Raw genomic sequence first — 22,530 nt, forward strand, 5'->3', positions numbered from 1 at the left:
GTTGTATTGTTTCGTCTTGTCTGTAATGCGATATATGTCAATAAAGTAAAAAAAAAAAAAAAAAAAGAAATGGTCCCATTATCTATTGAGCATTAGCGAGTAGTGATATGAAGGTTAAAAATTGGCAAAACATCACAATGTATACAACTCACCCCATATGCAGTCCTTAGGCTAACTATATTGTTGTTGGTGGGGGGTTCTTTGCTTTCTTTTCAGATTGTTTGCATTGTTGGCTGCAGAGGCAGAACATAAATGGGGAAGAGCTCACAAAGAGGAAGAGGGCCATGGGTAGATATATAAGTGAGAAAATCCAAGACATCAACAGAAAAAGAAAAGAAATATAGACAATAGTAACAACAATTCGGTCCACATGTTAACACATCTGGTGCCAACCCCGAGTTTCCCGAGTTTGTATTGGTACTAGTGCTGTGCCAACCCCGAGTTTCCAGAGTTTGGGCCGTAAAAAAAAAAAAAAAAAAATTGTTTTTTCCAAAAAAAAAAAAAATTCAAATTTTTTTTTTGGACCTCCAGAAATGTGTTAGGCATGATCGCGATCGCGAAATTGCATGTTTTATCCCCATACCAACCCATTCTTTCAAACATGGCAGCCATGTTTGTTTACATCTGAAGAAACATAATGGCTCATAAATCATGAATGCCTGAACGGATTTCCAAGCGGATTTTTTTGTTTGAAAGCTGTGAACAGCCTGCACACACGTGGTGCATCATCTAGGCATGGGTGTGCACTTTTTACACAATTGCACAATTAAATGGAAGTCTATGGTAACCATGGCAATGCGGGACATTGGCCGGAAAAAATCATTGCAACATAAGTGTTAACACCTTGCCGTCCGAAATAGAATGGTGGTTGGTAGATTAGCCGTGAAATTTCTATTATTGTATTGTGATCTGAGACATAATATTATGTTTATAAACATGACCCCGCAGCCCCTCCATCTTGAACAGCGCCGCTGTTTTTTCTTTTTTTTTTTCCCCCAGGCCAGTAACTCACCATGATTTTCTCGATTTCCGTTGGGATAGAATGGGGGTTTTGGCCGATCGTCGATGTCCCCGTGCGTTTCGCGTGCGCGATCCTTTCACGTAAATGTCCCCGCAAATAGTCCATGTGTGACTGAAGAACAGAACTGAAAAGTTTCGCTAGCATAGCACCAAGCATGGCTGCTGTAGGAGCTCGAGTGTGCAGACAGCAAACGTATGGGCTGGGAGTACCTTTGGAGAAGGAGAGGCGCTGATGTCACCTCTGCTTCATGCACGGTCTGCATGAGCTATCAATGCACGAGTGGTGACTAGGGAAGGTTAGACGATCGCCGATTTTCGGATCAAAAGCTTTTATTCCGGTTTTAAAGCCAAAGTCCGGGAATGTGCGGCGTGGCTGAGAGTCCCTGGGGGGATGTTCGATATAGTACGGTTTTAACATTAAGGGGCTCCCCGTGGCTTAGAAGGTGTTAAAAGAAAAAAAAAATAAAGAAAAAAAAATGTAACTCTCCATGTACAAATGTAACTAAATGTACCTTTACTTATTAGTTTGACACTTGTGGTTTTACAACCAAATACAAAAAAGTCCTTACATTGTCACTTTAAATGCTTAGTGAATGTTGGCTTATTTACTGTTGAGTGAGGAAACACTGTTGCACATTGCTATGAGAAGAATGTTATGTTGTTACACACACACACACACACACACACACACACACACACACACACACACACACACACACACACACACACACACAGGCCCGTATTAACCATTGGGCCGGTGGGGCCGTTGCCAGGGGCCCTTGGCTCCCAGGGGCCCTTGGGCGGAACCATAGAGTATATATAAAATAGAGAGCGGACGAGCCCCGCCCCCACTATCATTTCAATGCAAGTGCTCAGTGGCGTTTTGAAGCAACGGCTACGTGCTAGCATGTAGCTAATCCAGGTGCATTCTGGGGGAAATTGGAACCAGAGCTGGTTCCAAAACGTCACGAATGACGTCACGAACGACGTTGACGTCCATTGAACCCTATTGTAGACCCCAGCGCCGCGCTCTTATGCTCGTGCATGTATGTTTCACCCCGCCTGAAATTCCAGCTTTGGCCAGTAGGGTGGCTGCTTCAATATTTACAAGCCGTTCTGGGGGCTTGGGCGGAACTGGGCCGCGCGGTCATCGACAACTTTCTAAAATAAATATAGAAGTTATTCATTGTCAAATGTGTGGGCCCCTCCTCTGTTTTTACAGCAATGATTTTTCCTCAGGCCCCTACAAGAGCCGAGCTCATGGGGCCGAGCCCCCCCCCCCCCCCCCCCCCCCCCTTTGCTTGTACGGTGAAGCAGTGGTGCTCAAAGGGCCCACTTTGAGGGGTCCTCAACGTGGGCCCTTTGAGTACCACTGCTTCACCGTACAAAGCTTTACGGTGTTGCAGTGGTCCTCAGTCAAAGGGCCCACTTTGAGGGGTCTCTTTTGACCCCTCAATATGTATCACTTGAAATAAAGCACAAAGTGCACTTTATTTTAATTCATAATTGTTGATAAAAGAAAATAAATAAAAGAAAATAAATACATTTTCATTTTTTTTTATTTGTATTTTGTCATAGTGAAATAGTGAATTAAACCTGGTTGAAAATGAATAATAATGTGTGTTATTATTATAGGTTATGCGATAGGAGCTCAAAATTAAGCTCCCTGCTAAGCTTGACATACCTACTTAATTATATGACCATGGTGATAATTGATAAAGGAAATAAATAAATGTAGATTAACTTAGACTAAAACAAAACATTAGAAGCATTTTATTTTGGTATACCTGGCTACGACCTCATGTGACCCATGATGGAGCCAGTGGCTTGTCCAATCAAGGCTTGGGAGTGTTTGAGAAGCGGTATTTTCCAATTGAGTAATGAGTTACGTCACTGCCTGTCAAATAACTACTGCGATTTGAATTGAAAACGGTTACGGAATACATTGGACAGATATCACAACATCAATCATCATGGATAAAAGAAGCCAGAGCCAGACCAGCGGTCATGCCAAGCGGGGAAAAAAGGAGATTAAAAAAGCCAAGGTGGCTAAATTGTTGGAACAGGTTCCTTTGATATCAACATTTTTCCAACGACCTGCTGAGGAAGATGCCACCGCAGGTGCTGCTGCCGGTAGTAGCACTAGCACTGATGCTAACGCAAACGAGGTTAACGAGTTGATGTATCAAACGTTAGCGGCCATATCTCTTCTGCAAGTTCTGCCTCTGGAGAAGAGGTGTTGGGACTGGGAGTGGGAGAGGAAAATGAGGAAGAAGAAGAGGAGGAGGATATCACCATACCAGAAAAGCGGCTCAGGCTGGAGCCTCCCTGACCCTGGCCCTGAGACACTACAGGTAGCCTATGCCTATACAGGATGGTGGCTGGTGCTAACTCAGCTGTTGTAATTAAAGTAACTAAAAGTAGGCCTAAATGTACTTAAGTACTGTAAGTACACCATGTTTTAGTTATTTGTATTTTAAATCTCAGAATGATCCAAATATTGTTGGCCTACTTTTACTCCACTACATTTATTCAAAAATATTTAGTTACTAGTTACTTTGCAGATATACATTATAATAGCCCATTTCAAACATTTACCTACTTTTACTTTGGTACTTAAAGTATATTTTAATTACAACTCAAATACTTTTACTCAAGTACATATTTAAATCGGACTTTTTCCACCACACAGACACACGCTGTCACCATGGACGTGGATGAAGATCCCCATCACCCTCTGCAGCAGGAGGAATCAGAGGAGCAACCTCAACATACAGGTTTTGTTTCATTGTTTAGATATATTTTTGAGTGATTTTAGTGATGCACTGATCGTTTGGCACTTTTAATTTTGTTGTACTCGTGACAATGACAATAAAGATCTATTCTATTCTATTCTATTCTAGGTGGATTGGACCCGCAAGTGGACCGGGATAATTCTGAGAGTGAGACAGAGTTGGGACATTCTGAATCTGAGGAAGAGGACAATTATGATCCGGATTCCTGGAGTGAGACAGTGACTGACCCTGCGTTGTGGCCGAGTATTATGAGCGACAAAGTCAAGACCATTCTTATTTTAAGAGGAGCAGCTCCTTTCCAAAACAGAAGTGAGAACTACCCAGCCTCAAAGAGAGTTTGTGGGGATTCGGAGGGTAATTTTAGGAGCTTTGTTAATACTTTAGCCAATTGCTCTTTGCCTAATGGACAAACTGTGCCTAGAGAGTGGTTACTTTACTCCCCATCCACGGGCTGTGCACTATTTAGCACCAGTAAGACTCCCTAATCGGGAGATAAGCGACCGTAGGTCACTTATCTCCACACATAGGGAAAAAATGTGTTTTGCCAAAATCCTCCTGATCCATGTTGATGACATGAGTGTAGACATACTGTGTAGTGATTTTCGTGATTTTAGGGCAAAATCTGTAGGAGCAGTGTCCAAAATGTGTTTTTAAAAATCGGCCTGGAGGTGGCGCTATATGGGAGAGATTCATGTTGATGGGATGAGTGTAGACATACTGTGTACCGATTTGCGTGATTGTAGGGCAAAAATTGTAGGAGCAGTGTCCAAAAATGTGTTTTGCAAGAATCGGCCTCATGGTGGCGCTAGAAGAGGGCCATGTGAGAAATGAGGGGTGGGGTCTCCGCGCCGCCAAGGCGGACGAATAGGTACCGGCCCCGGCTGTCCCGGTCGCTCCTAGCCGGAGTTACGGCATTTTATGTGAGCTGCAGTGTAGGGGGTCCTCCACTGGGGGCGCCACCACTTTTGCATCCGTTCTGGAGCACCAGGAGTCGGTGGTCCCCGGGAATTCCCCGTGAGCAGCCCCGTTGGGGTGGTCATTTGGTCAGTTTAGCATATTTGGTCATTTTTTACATCTGGGGGTCACCCAGGGACCTGGGGGTCCCTGGAGCTCCGGGGGTCCTTGGAGGTTGTAGTTTGGCAGGTAAGGAGTGTGTGTGCAAAATTTGGCATGGATCGGGGCAACGGTTGCGGAGATATGAGCAGGGCAAGAGTGTGACGTGTGACGTGTGACTGACTCACTCACGGACAGCCTGTGGAGGTTTTGGTAGTAAATGCGACCTACGGTCGCAACAAAGCCTAATAATCGTTTTGTTGATGGATATGATGACTGGAAACATCCAAAGCGAATTGAAGAACACAAGGGGGGCGCAGAGCATAGAGAGTGCATTCTGTTATTACACCAGCGCTCCAAGACCACTGGTAGAATTGACACGGATCTTATCAAACAAATCGATGGAGAGAAGCAGTATTGGCGGCAGGTATTAAGAAGAGTTGTGGCCGTGATAAAGTTTCTATAGGGAAAGGGGACTTGCGTTGAGGGGGGATGATGAGCTACTGGGCTCACCTCATAATGGGAATTATTTGGGGTTCCTAGAGGTAATGGCACAGTTCGACCCTTTCTTACATGAACACATAGAAAAGTATATGGAGGTAAAGGCAAGGGCATAGTTTCATATTTATCATCCACTATTTGTGAGGAATTTATCCAGCTAATGGGAGAGAAAACCAAAAAAGAAATTGCAGAAGAAATCAAACTCGCCAAATATTTTTCTGTAATTGTTGATTCAACCCCAGACCTCTCTCACGTGGATCAGTTGACATTCATTTTCAGATTTGTAAACAGTAAGGGACTTAGCGTTTTCTTGCATTTGAACCCATTGAAAGTCACACAGGGGAGAGCTTGGCAGACTGTATAATTGCTATGGTAGACAGCCTGGGACTGGACCTGTCTAACTGTAGAGGCTGTAGTATGATAACGCAAGCAATATGTCTGGAAAGTACAATGGTGTTCAGGCTCACCTTAAACGTAAAAACCCATTGATCCATTTTGTACTGTGTGCAGCGCATTCGTTAAATTTAGTGGCCGTTAACACTGTAGATAACAGCAGCCCATTAGTTGGAGATTTTTTTGATCTGGTACAATCGCTATACACATTTTGCTCATTATCCACAAAGAGATGGGGAAAGGTTTTCCGTGACACTGATTTCAAACTGACACTTAAATCACTGTCGTCTACACGGTGGAGCGCACGGGCAGATTCAAGCAAGGCACTGTGGAGGGATTACGCGCAGCTGAGACAGGCCTTTGGAGGCATCTCTGAAGATGAAAATGAGACGTGTGAAACGCGAAAGGAGGCATTTGCACTCTGTGCCAAACTGGACACTTTAAAGATGACGTTTATGTCTAATTTTTGGGACACAATACCAGAAAGGTTTCAAAGCACAAGTGTACAGTTACAGAGACATGACATTAACTTATTAACGGCTGTGAAACTCCTTTCTTCTTTGCGCGACTTTGTGAAAATACAGCGAGACCAGTTTGATATATTTGAATCCGCAGCCAAGAATGTTCCCGGTGTCTCACAGTTATACAAACATGATATCCAGCGCGCATAGAAGCGCACAACCCGGGCTGATGAGAGCGCAGAGCCAGATGTGATATTCAATGGAAGGGATAAGTTCAGCATAGAAACGTTCAATGTTGTAATTGACAAACTAGTTGCCTGTCTAAACAAGCGTTTGGAATCATACACTCAGTTAAATGATATGTTTGGTGTTCTTTTTACCGATGAACCCAGTGTCATCATATCCAAATCCAAGGCGCTCGTGGAGGCATATGCACACGATTTAAACACGGAGGACATGAAGCTCGCAAATGAACTGATCCAGTTTAGATCATTTATGGAAGGAGAAAAGAAGTGCCCTACCAAAATGCTTGAAATCATGATGGAACTGAAAATACAACCATCCTTCCCAAATGTTTATGTTGAACTGCGGCTTAAGAAACTCTTATAAGGCAGGAAAAAAAGTGTAATTCTCTATGCTGGTTTTTCTTATTTTACCTGACAGACCTAGGCCTATTTGAGTGTATAAATGGTCAAATGGAGTGTTCATTTAATTGATTGTTTGTTTGCCTTGCTTGACGAAGGCCCGTGTTGTTGTTGGGTATTTACAAAAGGGCATGGCTCTGCTCTCGCCTGGGCATGCAGGCACGGGCAGTGACAGGCTGCCTTTTTTTTGTGAGAATTTATTTGCAACACATCATTATGCATGATTTACAGCAATATTTGCTTTCCTATATTGTACACTGTCTGTGTGGTGCAGAGCGGCGCTGTGCTTCTTGTTGCTTGGTGATAATAGCAGTGTAAATTAATAACCTTTGTAAGACGTTATTTTAGGCTTGGCATTGGTGGGACATTATTAGATGTAAATCCCATTCCTGTGATATCCATGATAAAATAAAAGGGTGCTTTCTTGACACACACATGGTCATCATGAGTCATTGAGTCATGACTTAAAATCGACCGAGCAGTCTACTGTGTGACCACCGTTGTGCCCTGCGTAGAGTTTTTTTTCTTTTTCTTTTTGAGGGGGGGTGAGTGAGTGTGTGTGTGGTGGGGGGCCCTTAAAAAAAATCGGCCAGGGGCCCGAGGGACCTTAATCCGTCCCTGCACACACACACACACACACACACACACACACACACACACACACACACACACACACACACACACTGCCAGTAACTTAATTGGTTTGCCTTGCCTTCCAAGGCTTTATTTTGTGAAAACGTTCGTGACCTTTTTTCAAAAAGTTCCTTGCATTTTCAGTTATGACTGAAGAACTGTAGTGGTTGTAATTGTGGGCTCGCCTGGAAGGCGAGCACATGTATGTTATCTTCATTATTGTGGGCTCGCCTGGAAGGCGAGCACACGTATGTTATCTTCATTATTGTGACACGTATGTTATCTTCATTATTTATCTATCAGTCAGTCAGTATCTCCTCAAAACTTTGGCGCGATTCATCTCCTAAACGCTTACACCTTTCAACACCATTCAAATTTTTATGTGTTCAGCTTACTGAGGACACGTGCGTGTGTATTTTTCTTTTTGAAATGTTTTGTAGTTTAATTATAAAAAAATATTTTTTTTTAACTTTAAGCACCCAATGCATTTCCAATGGGTTTAGTGAGTGGAGTGAGACAGAGGAAAGGGACCCATGTTTATATTAAGTCGCTGTGGCTGCAATATTCACACTTCAGATATGCTATTTATATCAATGCGTTCACACAGGTCTGCTCTCTGATTTGATCCAAATGTCTAAGCTGTGTGATGTATAAAACTATAGTTATAGTTAAAACTATAAATAAATGTCCCTCTCCACTCTACTGATTACACAGCTGTGATCAAGAATCAAGTCCGGGCGATGGGATGTAAATCCCATAGCCATATATCCTAGAGCCCGCAGGGACAGTCAGCCATATTAGTGGTTGTTGTTGGTTGTCAGGGAGATATCAAAACCAATGCATTTCCAAGTCAGATCCACAAACACAATAAAAGCCATGCTCCACTCCTCAGTCTGGAGTGGCCACATAGAAGAACGCCTTGGTTATAGACATAGTGGAGGACAGATGTGATCTGGGATTGTTAGCCTACAGTATATGCACTCAATATACTCCACTACAGTTGGAGTCCATTTGACAGTTGCTGGTTCCCAAACACAGAATCAAAAATGTAGATCTAGAACACATAGAATATGTACAGTACAGTAAGGTTCAGTAGAGTACAGTAAAAGTACAGTAAGGTTCAGTAGAGTACAGTAAAGTACAGTAAGGTACAGAAAGGTACAGTACAGAAAGGTACAGTAGAGTACAGTACAGTAAGGTACAGTAAAGTACAATACAGTACAGTAAGGTACAGTAGAGTACAGTAAAGTACAGTAGAGTACAGTATGGTACAGTAGAGTACAGTAAAGTACAGTATAGTAAGGTACAGTAGAGTACAGTACAGTAAGGTACAGTACGGCACAGTAGAGTACAGTACAGTATAGTACAGTAAGGTACAGTAGAGTACAGTAAAGTACAGTACAGTAAGGTACAGTACAGTAAGGTACAGTAGAGTACAGTAAAGTACAGTAAGGTACAGTAAGTTACAGTAGAGTACAGTAAGGTACAGTACAGTAGAGTAGAGTAAAGTACAGTACAGTAAGGTACAGTAAGTTACAGTAGAGTACAGTAAAGTACAGTAAGGTACAGCAGAGTACAGTAAAGTACAGTACTGTAAGGTACAGTACAGTACAGTAGTGTACAGTAAAGTACAGTAACGTACAGCACAGTAAGGTACAGCAAGATACAGTAGTGTACAGTAAAGTACAGTACAGTAAGGTACAGTAAAGTACAATACAGTACAGTAAGGTACAGTAGAGTACAGTAAAGTACAGTAGAGTACAGTAAGGTACAGTAGAGTACAGTAAAGTACAGTATAGTAAGGTACAGTAGAGTACAGTACAGTAAGTTACAATACGGCACAGTAGAGTACAGTACAGTATAGTACAGTAAGGTACAGTAGAGTACAGTAAAGTACAGTACAGTAAGGTACAGTACAGTAAGGTACAGTAGAGTACAGTAAAGTACAGTAAGGTACAGTACAGTAGAGTAGAGTAAAGTACAGTACAGTAAGGTACAGTAAGTTACAGTAGAGTACAGTAAAGTACAGTAAGGTACAGTACAGTAGAGTAGAGTAAAGTACAGTACAGTAAGGTACAGTAAGTTACAGTAGAGTACAGTAAAGTACAGTAAGGTACATCAGAGTACAGTAAAGTACAGTACTGTAAGGTACAGTACAGTACAGTAGTGTACAGTAAAGTACAGTAACGTACAGCACAGTAAGGTACAGCAAGATACAGTAGTGTACAGTAAAGTACAGTACCGTAAGGTACAGTACATTACAGTAAGGTGCAGCACAGTACAGTACAGTAAGGTACAGTACGTTTCAGTAAAGTACAGTAATGTACAGTACGGGACAGTAAGGTACAGTACAGTAAAGTACCGTAAGGTAAAGTACAGTAAGGTACGGTACAATACGGTACGGTACAATACGGTATGGTACAGTAAGGTATGATACAGTACAGTACAGTACAGTACAGTACAGTACAGTAAGGTAAAGTACCATAAGGTACCGTCCACATTATGTTTTAATTTTATTTTGATTTAATTGTCCATAACGTTAAGTTCATGTAATAACACTGCTTGTCTACATTGTATTTCCATTACCATTTTACGTCAGTAAAATGAAAGAGAGCATTGCCTGGGACCTTGACACTTTTTACTATTATTTTTTTGGTTGGAAGCGAGCCCACACTGTTTCGAAGGAACAGTATTTCTAGTTTATTTATCTATCAGTCAATCAGTATCTCCTCAAAACTTTGGCGCGATTCATCTCCTAAACGCTTACACCTTTCAACACCATTCAAATTTTTATGTGTTCAGCTTACTGAGGACACGTGCGCGTGTATTTTTCTTTTTGAAATGTTTTGTAGTTTAATTATAAAAAAATAAAAATGCTTAACTTTAAGCACCCAATGCATTTCCAATGGGTTTAGTGAGTGGAGACAGAGTGAGACAGAGGAAAGGGACCCATGTTTATATTAAGTCGCTGTGGCTGCAATATTCACACTTCAGATATGCTATTTATATCAATGCGTTCACACAGGTCTGCTCTCTGATTTGATCCAAATGTCTAAGCTGTGTGATGTATAAAACTATAGTTATAGTTAAAACTATAAATAAATGTCCCTCTCCACTCTACTGATTACACAGCTGTGATCAAGAATCAAGTCCGGGCGATGGGATGTAAATCCCATAGCCATATATCCTAGAGCCCGCAGGGACAGTCAGCCATATTAGTGGTTGTTTTTGGTTGTCAGGGAGATATCAAAACCAATGCATTTCCAAGTCAGATCCACAAACACAATAAAAGCCATGCTCCACTCCTCAGTCTGGAGTGGCCACATAGAAGAACGCCTTGGTTATAGACATAGTGGAGGACAGATGTGATCTGGGATTGTTAGCCTACAGTATATGCACTCAATATACTCCACTACAGTTGGAGTCCATTTGACAGTTGCTGGTTCCCAAACACAGAATCAAAAATGTAGATCTAGAACACATAGAATATGTACAGTACAGTAAGGTTCAGTAGAGTACAGTAAAAGTACAGTAAGGTTCAGTAGAGTACAGTAAAGTACAGTAAGGTACAGTACAGAAAGGTACAGTAGAGTACAGTACAGTAAGGTACAGTAAAGTACAATACAGTACAGTAAGGTACAGTAGAGTACAGTAAAGTACAGTAGAGTACAGTACGGTACAGTAGAGTACAGTAAAGTACAGTATAGTAAGGTACAGTAGAGTACAGTACAGTAAGGTACAGTACGGCACAGTAGAGTACAGTACAGTATAGTACAGTAATGTACAGTAGAGTACAGTAAAGTACAGTACAGTAAGGTACAGTACAGTAAGGTACAGTAGAGTACAGTAAAGTACAGTAAGGTACAGTACAGTAGAGTAGAGTAAAGTACAGTACAGTAAGGTACAGTAAGTTACAGTAGAGTACAGTAAAGTACAGTAAGGTACAGCAGAGTACAGTAAAGTACAGTACTGTAAGGTACAGTACAGTAGTGTACAGTAAAGTACAGTAACGTACAGCACTGTAAGGTACAGCAAGATACAGTAGTGTACAGTGAAGTACAGTACAGTAAGGTACAGTAAAGTACAATACAGTACAGTAAGGTACAGTAGAGTACAGTAAAGTACAGTAGAGTACAGTAAGGTACAGTAGAGTACAGTAAAGTACAGTATAGTAAGGTACAGTAGAGTACAGTACAGTAAGTTACAGTACGGCACAGTAGAGTACAGTACAGTATAGTACAGTAAGGTACAGTAGAGTACAGTAAAGTACAGTACAGTAAGGTACAGTACAGTAAGGTACAGTAGAGTACAGTAAAGTACAGTAAGGTACAGTACAGTAGAGTAGAGTAAAGTACAGTACAGTACAGTAAGGTACAGTAAGTTACAGTAGAGTACAGTAAAGTACAGTAAGGTACAGTACAGTAGAGTAGAGTAAAGTACAGTACAGTAAGGTACAGTAAGTTACAGTAGAGTACAGTAAAGTACAGTAAGGTACAGCAGAGTACAGTAAAGTACAGTACTGTAAGGTACAGTACAGTACAGTAGTGTACAGTAAAGTACAGTAACGTACAGCACAGTAAGGTACAGCAAGATACAGTAGTGTACAGTAAAGTACAGTACAGTAAGGTACAGTACATTACAGTAAGGTGCAGTACAGTACAGTACAGTAAGGTACAGTACGTTTCAGTAAAGTACAGTAATGTACAGTACGGGACAGTAAGGTACAGTACAGTAAAGTACCGTAAGGTAAAGTACAGTAAGGTACGGTACAATACGGTACGGTACAATACGGTATGGTACAGTAAGGTATGATACAGTACAGTACAGTACAGTACAGTACAGTACAGTAAGGTAAAGTACCATAAGGTACCGTCCACATTATGTTTTAATTGTATTTTGATTTAATTGTCCATAACGTTAAGTTCATGTAATAACACTGCTTGTCTACATTGTATTTCCATTACCATTTTACGTCAGTAAAATGAAAGAGAGCATTGCCTGGGACCTTGACACTTTTTACTATTATTTTTTTGGTTGGAAGCGAGCCCACACTGTTTCGAACAGTATTTCTAGTGTAACTTGGGATTGCTTTCTCGCAAGCACAAATTGTTCAACTGGTGCTTTTCAAGGCTAGCCTTGAAGTCTTAACTCAGTCGGTGCCATATTTAAAGTGGGATGACCTCTTATATTGCCGGTTCGCCAACAAAGGGTTAAAAAAATAGTGTGCACGCTGGTGCACACATTCGTGCACAGATCATGCACTATGCATGTGCATGCTTTTCACAGCTTTCAAACAAAAAAATCCGCTTGGAAATCCGTTCAGGCATTCAGGAGAAAGGAGCCCTTATGTTTTCTTCAAATGTAAACAAACATGGCTGCCATGTTTGAAAGATGGGGTTGGTGTGGGGGTTAAACATGCAATTTCGCGATCGCGATCATGCCTAGTACACGGTTGGAGGTCCATTTTTTTATTTTTCAAACATTTTTTTTTTCAATTTTTTATTTTTTTATAATTTTTTTTAAAAAGACGTTCAGAAGACGTCTGGCAGGGAGGTCCATAGTGAAAAAGACGTTTTAAAGACGTTTTCATCATAGAAACGTCTTTTTTGGCAGGGTATTTAACGTGTGTTTTTTCTCTCTCTTTTAAAATTAGGCTATTTATTGCAGCTACTTTAAACTTATGTTACCATTGAAAGGGTTAGTATACTGGTTAGAATATTAACTATTTGACAGCATCAGGGCAACTGAAAGCCCATTTTTGTCCATTACTTTCTTTTGACACACACACACACACACACACACACACACACACACACACACACACACACACACACACACACACACTCCTATTCACTCCTATTCACATATTTGAAATTAATAAAATAGTTTAGATGAGTAGTCTTTTTTTTTTTTTCCTTTTAAAGGATTTATTTATAAGTGTGTGTATGTATGTATTTATTTATTTGCACAGGGTTTCCTGCACCACTTTACAAGCCAGGCGCTGCCCCTGGTCTGAAATCTTTAGCGCCCGGCCAAGACGCATACTGGAAAGCCCTAAACGTCACCAGTGCATGCTTGTTTTCATCACATACACACGTCCATAGCAGCCCACCATCACAAATGTTCACCGTGGCTTTAACAGTGCGCGGAAGAGATGTATATATCTTTTAAAACCACCATAGTACATTTTGCGATTTGGGACTAATATTACAGTAGATGGACTTCACATTTCGCCTACACCACGCTGCGCTGCGCCGCCGCCCGCAAGCATGTTTCACGGAGAGGAGAGGAGGAGAGGGTGGCTGGCACAATGCAGCCCAGAGGCTCAGGGCTAAGCCTTTACCTCCGCGGTGGAAATCCTGGCTGTTATCCGCGACTCACGTAGCAAAAGTATTTAACTCCAGCACGCCGAGCACGGGAGGGATGTGTTACGTGTTGTGAACTTGTGTAGGCTACTGCATGAGAATCACGCACCACTCCGTGAATTAGTTTCACAGGACTTTGTGCGGGTGCTCAATAAAGCCTTCCGTTTGAAAAGCTTTACTATTTACGTTGGTTAATGTGTAAGATTAAACATAGCAGCGCCAATACCACGTTACCTAACCCTACGACGATAGTATAGCGTCCGATCACTGGTCATCACCAGCACACAGTAGCACTAGCAAGCTAGGTAGCTATGTTATTGTTCGTCATGTCAGACCAACGTAAACCTGTTACCCCGGTCAATACATAGGCTTCAAAATAAGAGCCGGTCGGTGGACTTCAAAACAAAATAAGAGAACGGTTGGTACTTAATAGGGCATTCACGAATAGTGATTTTTAGAATTTGAATTATTCGACCTCAAAGTATTCGAATATTCGGAATTCGACGGGTGAAATATCATATTTTTGTAATCTAATAAATCATTAAACGCTCCTTTGCGAGCCTTAAAAACAACCAGCATTTTACGGGTTAACCTTTGTAGGCGGGACAAAATGCGTGGTTCGTGAAATAACAGCCAACGATTGGCTGTGAGAGGTTTTCACTGGTGGATACACCAACACGGAGCTTTGTCATCAGCGCGTCATAGCTGGGGGCGGAGTCAAGCGTGGGGGAAATATTTAACAACCCCCATTAGTAGAATGGGGTTTTCCGTGTTTTCAAATCCGATTTTTTAATAGTATAGCGATGTTTTAATTAATTGCAATGTCTTACATTGATTCCTTGCCAATGGACAAAAAATGATGCATTTAAAATTAAACAGCATTGGGATTAAATATTGTCTGATATTATTAAGGACTGGTCGCATCATCAAAGACCATGGGTTATCTAGACTATCCGTCTGGTATTAGACACTGTTACATTTTCTATATGATAAATTAAACTTATCATATCAAAAAACAAAAAGCATTAATTAATCAATGATGGTTATAGAGCACATTAAATTAATTCCAGTTGTCTACAGCCATTAACAGCTTGTTATCATGCAAGGATTTACACACTGACACAACACAACACAATTCTATCCTAATTTCAAACCTGCAGAAAATACGTTTAAACTGGCGTCGATCCTGCCATATATTCAAAGATCAGGTCTCTATCCTACTTGAACTCACTACGACGTGTTCTATAAACATCACTGACGACTTAACGACTGTTGTTTTTTGATATTATAGTAAGTTTAATTGATCATATATTGTAATTATGTCTCTACTAGGTGATTAAAGACATAATGTAAACAGGTTTTGTAGCATAGAGGGAAGAGGGGGACCCACGGGTGCGTATTGTGCAACTTTGACGCATGCACGGGGGATAATCCGAGTCTGATCATTATAAACCACTTAATTACATTGATTCCTTACTGCAAATGGACCAAAAACTATCTGCAGTAGCATCGGGACTGGTCGGATCAATGCCATGGTTATCTGACTGATTTAATCACCTGGTAAGAGACACACTTCTTTCACATTTTCATGAACATGATCAATTACACTTATCACAATATTAAAAAACAAAGGCCATATAATTCAGCAATGATGTTCATGGAACACGGGAAGGACACAGGAGGAGGATGCCATTGTAAGTGTATTAGGCAATGGACGACTAATGGGCCTGGCTGTTGGTTTTATATTGTGGTTGTGGCACGTTTAATTTAATATTAGTGTCTCTACCAGGATTGAACACTGCATGTGCAAACATGTTTTTTGTAACACAGGGAGTAGAGTAGATAAAAGTAGAAAAACAGATCTCCGAACTCATCTCATGCTTGTGTAACTTGGAGCCTCCAGAAACGACAGATCTCCATCTCAGTCAGTGCTTGTGTAATTTGCGGGGAATATTATTCTGACTACAAACCACTTCTCCGACTTCTATATCCTATATGCCAGCACTGCATAGATTGGCAAAAATAGATTTGGTGTAGTAGACTGAATATGTGGTCAACGTAAAGAGTAAAATTGTGTCCCGTTTTATTCCAGAGGTTTTGAAGAGGGAGGAGTAGTAGTTTAGACGAGGTGGCGAGGTAAAGTAGCTCCGTGCAGCACAGCGGTCTGTTCAATCAATCAATCAAGTCATTCATAATAGGCTTGTTATCTTAATAATAAGTGAACTTTACGACGGCGAGTGAACGATTGCGTTCCAGAAGTCCTTCTGATGGATTTTTCTTGGCTGTCGAGTGTTTTATCGTCCAAAAAAATCGCTCTGAACGTGATTAAAACGATAGTAGTACTGTACGCTGTATTAACTACATGGAGAAAAGTGCATTGTTTTCCCCCACGGCAAAAGCGGATGTGACGTTTATGGGCGTTCCTTTCTAGCTCCGTGTTGGTGTATGTGGACCTCAAGCAGCAGAGAGAGAACAGACCTACAATGCACAATGCGTCGCGGATAGACGCGTTGTGAGCTTGTAGGTCTGCTATTTTTGACACGCTGCACTTTCTTACGACTGAACATAGCATAAACATGCTGATGAAACTTGCGATGAAAAACGAGTTCATTTTACTAGGAAAACTCCGAAAATAACTGTACAAGCCTATCCTATCTATGTTCAACAACAACCACATTTATAGCCTACTGTCCATCCTTTGTTCGTTACAAGCAGTGTTGTATTGTGAATTGTTTAGCCTCGGGATTCAGGCATTATAGTGATTGTTTGATGGGATGCACGCTATGTTAATGACTTCACACGCATGTCGTTAACATGCTACTTAGCAGGCCATTAATATGTACCGAGATTCATTCCAATGTTAATGAAGGCTGGTGTGACTAGAGTCTCGACCAGTACAACAGCCTTATGATGGGTTATGATTGCATGCTATAGTATAGAAGTATACAGTATAACACAATCTTTACAAGATCATCAATTCCACTCCAATCCGTGTCGCAAAACTCTCGACCCGTTATCATAAATAAAACGCCGGACGCTTGTACCTTTATGGTTTAAAGAGGAGATACATTTGAATATGAAGCATGACATCAACGCGGTTGCGGTGAAGCGCGGTCCGAAAGAGCTACTGTAAAGAGAAGGGTGTCCTCTAAACTGGATATACTCGGCAAGAGGAACGAAACTCCGCAGCAATAAAGTAAAGTAGCCTAAAGTATTACACACTTTTGTCAGCAACGAGCATTGAGCTTGCTTGTTCTAGAGCGCCCCTCCCCTCCTACACTGAGTGACTGTGTCATCTATAGTGACGGGCCAGCCGTGTATGTCGGCAGTCGGCACATCAATCACATAGGCTAGCCACTACAGTGTGGTTGGATTTGACAACAATCAAACATGAATGGATTAGGAGAAATACTAACACCAGAGCTCACAGCTGCATGTCTGCTGTAGAAATATTGTCACGGCTAAAAAAAAAAAGAAAAAAAAGAAAAAAAAGAAAATAATATAGAAAGTGAGCGTAAGGCATAGTTTCGCTCCAGATGACGTATTTCCCGTCGCCATCCTCGAGGGACGTCACTTATAATCTATCTATAAATGCGAGAAATCTCTGTCTGTCTGCGTGTGTGTCTGTCTGTAATCCGCGTATCTCAAGAACCGTTCGTCCCACCGGCTTCAGATTCGGCACGCGCGTTCCCCGCCGCGGCACGGAGTGCAGTGCCGGGTCTCGACCCGACCGGACGCGCGGTTTTCCCGAACCGGCGCGAAACGTTCGGAATCTCCTTATGCGGGGTTGATTGTTGACATCAGGCTGTTTCTGAGGAAATCGGCGAAAGCTCTGACTCATTGTGACATCACTTCATAAAAGGCTCTGACATCACGTACGCCACATGAGTCAACAAAAAATCTCTGTGAGTGTGTATGTATGTAGGTAATCCGCGTATCTCGAGAACCGTTCGTCCCACGGGCACGCGCGTTCTCCATATATGGGCATAAAATGAATGCCCCCATATGAGAACCGTTCGTCCCACGGGCACGCGCGTTCTCCATATATGGGCATAAAATGAATGCCCCCATATATGGGCATAAAATGGATAAAGGGACACAGACAGACAGATTCAGAGATCTCCATATATGGGCGTGAAATGGACGCAAATAGACAGATATCTCCATATATGGGCATATATGGGCATAAAATGGACCCAGAACTATATGGACGCAAATGGCATATATGGGCATAAAATTTACGCAGAATCACAAAGATCTCCATATACGGGCATAAAGGGACACAGACAGACAGATTCAGAGATCTCCATATATGGGCGTGAAATGGACGCAAATAGACAGATATCTCCATATATGGGCATATATGGGCATAAAATGGACCCAGAACTATATCTGCAGTGATCTCCATATATGGACATAAAATGGACGCTGACAGACAGACAGATAACAGATATCTCCATATATGGGCATAAATGGACACAGGCAAACAGATGGTCAAAACGGGTCCTATGACAACAGGTATAATGGGGTTTGCATTAAAGGGCGGGGCATTCATTCCCTATTTACATTGTTCCGAGTTGGCCAGGTCGCCGACTAGACGCTGGGCCGCCCGAAGGGCGGCCCAGCTTCTAGTAATAATAATAAGTGCGTAAGTGCACTACAACGTTTACACAACCTCCATGACGATCCTATTACTGTAGGCTATGTATTGAGATGTTGTAGGCTACAACAGTTATCATCAAAATAAACCATATCAAAGTGTGCGGGACATTTCTCTCTCAAAATAACAACTTTTCTAGTGTTATTTCTTATCCTGGTAAACATCATGGGTCTGTCCCTTGTTCAGCCATGTCAGATATATTTTATCTTTAAACAAAACCGTTTGCTCAATCTCATTGTAGGCTATATCCTATAATATATTCAATAGATATATTTGTATGACAGATTTACTGGCCTCAACCTCCCGTGTAATATGTATTAGCCCAGACACTTCAGTCAACTCTGCCACTTTACGCAGATCATCTGAGAGAACATTGTGGTCAAGCAAGGATCACTTTGTATTGAGAGAGAGAGAGGTGCGCTTTCTCTAATTATCCAACAGAAGAGAGAGAGAGAGAGAGAGAGAGAGAGAGAGAGAGAGAGAGACACATGCTCAAGCCTATAATATATTAAATAGAAATATATGTGTTATGCCAAATTACAAAATCAAACCCGAGTGGCCCCGTAATGGTCTTGTCCAGTTCCGTCCCGTTCTGATTCCTTTTTTTTTTTTGAGAGAGAGAGAGACTTGTGACATTGTCCTGAAATCCGTTTATTTCCTAGGTTCCGAGAGACCCGAGCATTTAGCTTATTATTAGGCTATTAAAAGTCCATGCGTGCCTCTGCCTTTCATGTGGTGAGGTCTACTCAATCTAACATAGGCTACTGTCTGCAGCTGTGTGAACTGATTGACAGGCACTGTCAGAAGTCAGAGCGGTGTAAACTTTATCATGTAATAATAATGTAGACTTATTATTGTCAATGCTGCTGGTTGGTTGCCTAGGAATCTATAATATTAACATTGAAACAAAAGCCAGGGAGAAAGGAATGCTTTTAGGCTATTTTCTATCTACAGAGGTAAGTCATTTTCCGTTTAGAGAGAGAAAGAGAGAGAGAAATGGTCGAGTGAGCTTCACTTTGTATTGTAAGACAGGACCTGCGTTGCATTGCCGATTAAAATATAATCTCTTTAGGCCTAAGCAAGCCTATTTATTAAATCACAGTCGAATGTTGTTTACTTGCATAATGGGGACACTTTTTTTTTTTATTGTAGGCTATTTTATATGTAGTCACTGGAAAATGTTTCAACATCTGATCTCTCAGTACTGTTGCTTCAAGTTTTTTTTTTCTTTTTTTTGACTGGTCCCCCTCGGCAATGGCGCTGGTTTTGTAGGCCGATAACTCCAAATCGGCCTAAAAAACGTCATACGCACGTTCCCCATTAAAATTAATTTTGGCGAATTTTCGAATAGTGATTACAGTAATCGAATAGTGTTTTGATATTCGAATATTCGAATATTCGGTGAATGCCCTAGTACTTAAATGTAAAGTAGCCTATAAACAAGCTCACCAACGTTTGGTTTAGCTGTGTGATGCTGTGAGCTTGTAGATCAGCTATTTTCAAATAGCAGATGTACAGGGTCAAAGTAGCTAAACTGGTTTTGCTACACGATGTTGAATAAATGTGAATAATGATAGCATAATGTAGTTGCATTTTCCTTTTTCACACCAACTCATTAATATTTTGAGGGCAAAAATTTTGATAGGTCAAAAATTGAAATATGTTTTGATTTGTTTGTTATAAGCAACTTCTCTCTCTTATTTAACTTCTCTTAATATTTTGAGGGCAAACATAATAATTAATATAATAAAAATGAATCAAGAAATGCGTTTTAATTAAGCTAATCAATTAATTAATTAATAAAAAAAATCCGGCTCGCGCGCAAGCCTATGCTTCCCCCCTGGTCAAGACTTTTTCCTGCAGGAAACCCTGTTGCATATTTATTTGGTGATATTTTTATTGTATTTATCACAAACAAATTGTTCTGTATGAAAAAACAGTGGCCATGTTGTCAAATATTAGAGGCAGAAATTGTGAAAATAGACGATCTGCTTGAGCATGTAGATCTGCATATTAAACAAAATGTAATGCCTCAAGTCATACAACTCCAAGTGCTTGTCAGGATGGGGACTCCCCAGTGGTTACACCTCCTCCCGAGTTCAATTATGATTATTGTGGGGGGTCACAGCCTAAAAGAATATTGAGAAAGTTAGATACAATGATCTAACTTAGTGATTCTCAATCTTGTTTCCCCAGCAGTGGGTTGGGACACAGTAAAGATCCAACAATAACACATATTTCAAAATATTTCCCCCTCAAAAATCTAAAATCTTCACCAAGGGAAAAATAATAATTATAATAATAATTAATTTAATAAAACATAAAAAAATGAATCCAAAATTGTATTAGGCTATTTTATATATGTTTTATTTTTATTTTTTTACATTTCTTGTGATGTGACACAAATATGTATCCAATAATATTTACTTTCCATTGGCAAATCATATGCTTGATTGAATGAAGCCAATTGGCATTTATTTGGCAAAAAAAAAATAATAATAATCAAATCTACAGATCTACAAGCTGTAGCAATCCAACGCGTTGTGAGCTTGTAGATCTGTTTTCCTCACACAGTGCATTATGGGCAGTGTGCGCGCGACGCGGCGGGAATTTCACAGGACCGCTCGAGCTCTGCTGGACTCTCCCCCTTGTCTCCTTCTCTCCTTGTCTCTGTTGTCAAAAGAAAGTTTGATAAACTGTGTTGCGCTGCATCAACAGAATTATAAACTGGTTTCAGAGAAGGAAAAAAAGAAGAGGCGGACATTTTAGGTGAGTTTTGACATACAGAAATACTATTAATATATTATATAGCCCTGAAACATGAGTGACGGTCAGTCAGTGAGAACCCCTTTTTTCGCTAGCATAAAGCACTACATATAACATGAGGGTTCCCATAGACAATGCTAATATAATATGTTGTAAATGCTAGCGCGATGCTAACGGGAGTTCGCCAAAGGGGCTACAATGCTGGAATTGTCTTGAGTTTATTTATACACTCAAACTATAATAGGCCTACTTTGAATTACGTGTGTGTGTGTGTGTGTGTGTGTGTGTGTGTGTGTGTGTGTGTGTGTGTGTGTACACTCAAACTATAATAGGCCTACTTTGAATTACGTGTGTGTGTGTGTGTGTGTGTGTGTGTGTGTGTGTGTGTGTGAGTGAGTGAGTGAGTGAGTGAGTGAGTGAGAGAGAGTGAGTGAGAGAGAGAGAGAGAGAGATACTCCATTTCATTATGTGGCTGTGATAGCTTGCTCATAATAATAATACACCCATTCTGTTGTGTTTGTTTAGGTAATAGATTATTTGTTTTGTGTTCTTAACTAGGCTATTTAACTGTGTAAAATGACTTGAGTTTCCATAATAAGCCATTTTGTCACGTGTAGTAGTAGTAGTAGTAGTAGTAGTAGTTTATTTATTAAAACAAAGTAATACAATGCATTTACCTTTTCTTTCATTGAAAAGAAAATAAATAATGGTAGACAGACCAAAAAGGTGTAGGGCTGAAGCCTGAGCTTATTATGCCTACCCTTTTAACAAGTAAGTGTCTGTTTCAGCTACGTGCCAAGATTGTCATCCATAAAGTGTCAATCACGATAGTTTACTTATTTCTAAAACTTCTATTTAATTTCGGATCCACATAGGGTGTGGTGGTGTGGGTTGCATACAAAATATTCCCTCTTTGTCAAGGAGTAATCTGTGAAATTTTTGGGACAGCTGACCTGAAAACCACAGGATTTGCTGAAAAGCATCACCAGCTTTCACCCCAACACAACTGAAACTGAGAGGTATGTTTGGTGAAAAAGTCAGCATTATGATGTTGTCTCGGCCAGGCACGCGGGAACTAATACATCTTAGGATGGGCTAGGCTGAGCTTGGAGACATGCGTCGCGCGGCACGGCCACGCGAAATTTTGCGTTTTTTTTGCGGGTTTGGGTGATTTTTATTGCAGTTTTGGGGGACTTTTATTACGGTATAGCAAGGAGCCACAGACAGACAGGCAACACA

This window comes from Nannobrachium achirus, assembly GCF_963921795.1.
Source record: "Nannobrachium achirus genome assembly, chromosome: 9".
Classification (NCBI taxonomy): Eukaryota; Metazoa; Chordata; class Actinopteri; order Myctophiformes; family Myctophidae; genus Nannobrachium; species Nannobrachium achirus.